This window comes from Otolemur garnettii, unplaced genomic scaffold (genome assembly GCF_000181295.1).
Source record: "Otolemur garnettii isolate 467f Iridium unplaced genomic scaffold, OtoGar3 scaffold00103, whole genome shotgun sequence".
Classification (NCBI taxonomy): Eukaryota; Metazoa; Chordata; class Mammalia; order Primates; family Galagidae; genus Otolemur; species Otolemur garnettii.
In genome coordinates, this window is record NW_003852498.1 from 7,089,321 (window position 1) to 7,095,538 (window position 6,218).

Genomic DNA, 6,218 nt, shown 5'->3' on the forward strand with positions numbered 1-6,218 from the left:
GTCACAGCTCACAGCAACCTCTAACTCTTGGGCTTAAGCAATTCTCTTGCCTCAGCCTCCCCAGTAGCTGGGACTACAGGCACCCACCACAATTCCTGGCTATTTTTAGAGACAAGCTCTCACTCTTGCTCAGGCTGGTCTTGAACCTGTGAGCTCAGGCAATCCACAGCCTGCCTCAGCCTCCCAAATGCTGGGATTACAGGCGTGAACCACTGCACCCAGCTCTACATGATGAAATCTAAACACATCATAGCGGTGACCTCCCTCCCCAGTCAGGCTTCATTCTTCCTTTTCAGGTCAGCTCTTCAGCGATTTTTCTTTCACACTTAACTCTTCTGTCATCCAGTCATTTTCCCATCACCTTGTTTTGGACTCCCCATCTCTCTGCCTTTGCTCAGGCTGCTGCCAAGATCCAGAAAGCCTTTTCCAAATTGTTAAGGAATCCAGCTCCTCCATCAATGCCCCAGCTCAAAAGTATACTTTCTTATCCTACTTGTGAAAATGAATCACGGCTTCCTCGGGTCTCTCAAAGCAATTCTTAGCTCTGCCCTTGATTGCATGTGTGCAATGTGAGGGAGGGCTGGGGTCATGTGCTGGTTGTCTTGGCAGCCTGGCACTTCGAACAGAGCTAGTCTCTGAGGCTGCTCCCTAAGTGCATGATGCGGGAATGAAGGAATGAAATGCGAGTGCCGTCACCACCAGCACTACTGCCCGCCCTCATCCCCATCTCTGCAAAGGCAGGTGTGAGGTCAGGTAAATCCTTCAGACTATACCCACAATTTCCACAAAACAGTGAAATATGGAAAGGAGCTGTGAGAAGTTTGAGATCAGCCTGAGCAAGATTAAGACCCCATCTCTACTAAAAAATAGAAAAACTAGCCTGGTGTTGTGCGAAGTACCTGTAGTTCCAGCTACTTGGGAGGCCAAGGCAAGAGGATGGCTCAAGCCTAAGAGTTAGAGGTTGCTGTGAGCTGTGATACCATGACACTCTACCCAAGATGACAACGTGAGACTGTCTCAAAAAAATTTTTTTAAAAGATATTGTCTCTGAATTTGAGACACTGAGTTTCTGAGGCTACAGCTGGCTGTCTGATGGTGCATAGTAATTCACACCCAGCCACTCCCACTTGGATGCAAGTCAATCTGAGCAGCACTGTTATCCGTCCCTTACAAAATATGGCAGTGAACACCTGGGGAGGGACAGTGCTGATGTAAGACCAGAAAGGAGCTATCTGCTGTGTTCCAACCACGCACAATTTAAAAATGTTATTTTAATTATGAAGGCCAATATATTCTTTGATACTATAGAAAAATTAGGAAAGTAATGTATGCTTATTGCAATAAAATTAAGAAATACAGCAGTTTCAAAGAAGGGGAAAAACAATCTGTAATCTCATCACATAGAAACAATCATCTTTATGTCCCATTAGACTTCTTGCAATGCACAATACCTGGCAAATGCATATAATAACAAAGGAACCAATTTCTTCAATTTTAAGGCCATTGTAACATCTACCCAATCCAGAAAGTACAATTCTATGCTTTCCTTTTTAATGATTGTATAGTAATTCACCATATGGATGCTTTATAATTCATTTAATTAGTTCACTATTTTTAATTGGGTATTTTTAATCTTTTAGAAGTAACTGAAGATCAAGTGTAAATTTATATATAATGTTTCTTACAGATAATAATGTCTTATAGTCTACACTAATTCAGAACTACATAGTGAAGGCATTCTCTGAAATGTAGTTCCAGTTTAGCTGATTGACACAATACAAATCACAGTTGATACCTTGTGTACTTGGCATCCACATATACCTTTTGGAATCATATTTAACTTACTTTTAAATTGAGGAAAATAAGAACATCATGATTGCACCCAACATAATTCAACTATCCTTAATACAACTGAAAAGTACTCTCTCCCCCAAAGAGGAAGTAAACTCTTAAATGAGTCATAGTCCTTCTCTGATATCAAGTAACGTAAATACCGAGAGGTTAAATCCCACTTGTAGCACACAATGGCTCTTGGAAGACATTGTCCTGCTCCCAAAAGTGTTGCCATAAAAGGCCATTCCACCATCTCGCCTAGCTGCTTCAAATGATGGCACTTATACTAAGACCACTGAATTCTCTGAACATGAACTGGTTGTTGCAATTTATTTGTTGTCTAAAGAATTCTTTGGCCAGAAGCAATGCTGTGTGGTATACCGTGATGATGAATGTGGCATCAAATAGGCCCGCAGAATAGTGATTTTGATAGGAGCATTGTGGGTAAGGAAGGAAAATTTGTATCTAGTATGTCTATTTCTCTCTTTCTTTCTTTTTTTTTTTTTTTAGTTTGTTTTAATGAGAGCCAAGTGCCTTCTGGCTATGGTCCTATGTATTTAACTTGCCACCAGGTGGCTGGCTCATCCTCCTGCAGAATGGTCCCGTATTGTGGACTCCTTGTTGGTTTCTACTGTTGGCAGTTTGGACATTCAGCACTGGCCTACCCAGATCAGCCTTGGTGAGAGGAGACCATGCCTAACTCCCAAACCTCCTCTCATGACCACGTCATCTGTGGGCCCATCGGGAAAGGACAGAAATGGATAGGAAAAGTGGCTGGGTGACATCCACATGAGTGGTTTGATGAAGGCATGCTGCCATGGCCACCCACATTTATTGGACAACAGATCAGACAGTGTCAAAATGGTTATGAGAAGTTCAGGTATCGTGGTAACTAACTGCCCAAAGTCAATAACTTGGTTCTTATCTACGTGATTTTGAACATCCGCCTCTGAGCAGTTGCTTTTTGGTAAACATCCACTTAGGGCACAAATGTCTTTTACACTTTGCACCTAATCAAATGATCTAGCTACACAACTGTCCTCCATGTCTCCGCAATCATTTCCCCAGTTGTGTTTTTTCTCATTTCCCCAGCATCCAGCCCAATGTTTAGCCACTGCCCACGAATCACTGTCAACCTGCAACTCTTGCCATCGCTCCTTCCAGGAAAAATAAATAGCCAGGTACATTGCGGAAGTTCTACCCAGTGGGAAAATTTTCTCTCATAACTTTTCTTCAATCCCACCTCTTCTTCCCAAAGTGAAGCTGTAGTGCAAAGCAATCTACCTCCAGGTAGTGCCAACATATTAAGGAACAGGCCTCCAGTTTTTCTTCTTCAGTCAGTTTACTCATAGGGCATTCTCCATAATGCCATAAATATAGGTTGAGAGACAAGAAGCAATGTAGCAGGACCATGGGCCACACGCATTTGGACTATTCCTCATACAACTTAACTTGTACCTTCAAGACCTACTTGAACTCGATCTTATGCATAACACTTTGATTTGAAGGGATGCTGCTGTGGACACCCACATTATTGGATAATAGATGAGGCAATGCCAAATTGGTGATGAGTAATTCAGATTTCATGATAATTTATTGCCTAAAGGCAAAAACTTGATCTCTACTAAGGTTCAGCAACAATTTCAGTGGAGATTATGGAGATTATTTCTCTGCAGAAGAGGGCATAGGTTTTCTCTAAAGCCGTAGGGCTCTGTGCTGTGATTTACTTATAGGCGCCTGTCAAAAGCTCCATAGAGCATCCCTATCCGCACAGACATTACAAGTAATATTGGATCTGCTGAATCGTACACCTCAAGTGGCAGAGGAGTTTGCCATTGAAGAGTCTTTGAAGTCCTAATCAAAGCTAGCAGCTTATTGGATTACTCAGTATATAAGGTCGGAATAGTATGAATGAGTTATAGAAAACCGTAAGTGGTATGCTAAGCATTGTATGTCTTTCTTGATGGAAGGGCAAGTCAGAAGCACCAACTATTCTTCACCTTGGAAGCAATGTCCTAGGTGTTACAGATCCGCGGATCCTTGGAAATTTCACTGAGGAACACCTGCATTTTATTGGGCTTATTTTCCAGTCGCTAGCATGCATATGTCCAACCAATGTGTCTAGTGTAGTTGCTACTTAAATCAGTAGCTCTAATAACCACATCATAAATGCAGTGACACAGTGCGGTATCCTGTGAATGAGAAGGCAATTAAGGTCCCTGCAAATCCAGTTATGACATAGGGGAGAATTGATACAGTGTTTAAATAGGACTGTGAAGGTATATTGCTGACTCTGCCAGTGGAAAGCAAATGTCTTCTATGGTCTTTACCAACAAGTATAACTAAAAAAGCCATTTGTCAGATCAACAGGTGGCAAGGGATGTGCTTCAGCACCAGAACCACAAGTGGAACAGAAGCTGCAATTGGAGTTGCCACATGATTAAGTTTACAATAATTCACTGTTCTCCAGATCCATCTTTCTTTTGCAGGGGCCAAATTGACTAATTGAGTAGAATGTAGTAGGAATCACCACTAGGCATCTGTAAAGTCCTCGATGGTGCATCAATCTCTGTGTTGTTTTAGATGTTTTGCTTCCACAGGTAAAAGCAATTCTGCTAGTTACACTTAGACTTTCCAACCACAAGATCCCTGGGAAACCAATGTACGAATTCTTCCATTGGCTGAGTATATTTATTTCAGTTGTGTTTTCCAGAACTGAAGTGAGAACAGTGATGAGAGGAAAGTTCTTCTATACGCATCTCCATTATTTGAATTAATTAATTAATTTTACACTGAGCATGTACTTTGGTGGCGTCTTGGGTCACTGTAACCTCAAACTTCTGGGCTCAAGCAATCATCCTGCCTTAGCCTTCCAACTAGCTGGAACAATAGGTGCACACCTCCACACTAACTAATTTTTCTATTTTTTTTTATAGTTGGGGTCTTGCTATGTTGTTCAGGCTGGTCTCAAATTCTTGGCCTTGAGTGATCCTCCTGCTTTGGACTTCCAAGGTGCTGAGATTACAGGCGTGCCTGGCCTACTTACATAATTTCAAAGACAATTTTCAGAATTTGAAATAACCACACAATAACAAACCCCACAATATTTCATTAGAAGAGTTTGTATTTAGATTGTGAGATGTAATAGTGCATAACACTGCCTGGCACAAAGTTACAACTCAATAAATACCTGATAAACTGAGGAGACAAAAATTCTCCTGCCTATACAGAACCTCATAGGAAAAAACATAATTTAAGAGATTGTCAACCACTCTGCAAAATGTCTTAGTAAATAAATCTGAGTTAATATTATATGTTACTATCCTACAGAAAACAAAGCTACTAATTTCCTCCCTAGTTTGTATTTAAATAAACTGAAGTCAATAGTATTTAATAGCTTTTGTAGCTCTAGTTTGTTTAGAACTTAGTTAAAAACTTAAACTTATTTTTAGAGTTTTCCTTCTCTTTTTACTGGCAGAGTTGTTCCTGACTTCAAGGCTTTTTATTAAGATTTTCTACATTAAACACAAAAATCCTGGTAGCTACCAGTTTTATGCTTTTTTTTCTTTTTCTGACTGTGTATTTGCTTTTGTATAGTAAAAATACTAATTTTAGCTTTTTTTTTTTTGAGACAGAGCCTCAAGCTATCCCCCTGGGTAGAGTGCTGTGGCAGCACAGCTCACAGCAACCTCCAATTCCTGGGCTCAAGGGAGTCTCCTGCCTCAGCCTCCCAAGTAGCTGGGACCACAGGGGCCAACCACAATGCCTGGCTATTTTTTGGTTGCAGCTGTCATTGTTGTTTTGGTGGGCCTGGGCTGGATTCGAACCCGCCTCCTTAGGTGTATGTGGCTGGCGCCTTAGCCACTTGAGCCACAGGTGCAGAGCCTAATTTTAGCTTTTATGTGTAGGTTAAGATGACAGGCTGTACTGAACTTTTGTCCTAAATCTTTGTTTCTTCAAACATTTTTCCTTCTTCATCTACACAAAAATAGCCACCCATGGAATAAATAGATTGTATGTCTGTTTAAGGGCATGCTCTAATGCCCAGGCTATATTCATTATTATTGCTTTGTTTTTTAGCTTATAGAGTTGAATGTGTTTAGGAATTGCCGGTTAGCACATGGGTGCTAACAGATGTGCATATCTTACTCATGAAAGGTTTCTTTTGTACAAAATATTACAAACTTAAGTGGAAAAATATTACAAAGTTTAAGATGTTAAAATATAATAATGAATCAATTCCTGGAGCAAATTTACTTTTTGGAACACAGATAAGAAAGTGAGATTAATAACTCAATATATAGATAAATGTGATGTGTTCTGATTTGGCAGTTTTATTCTTTATGAAATAAATTTTTGCTAAAAATTTATGTGTTAATAATTTT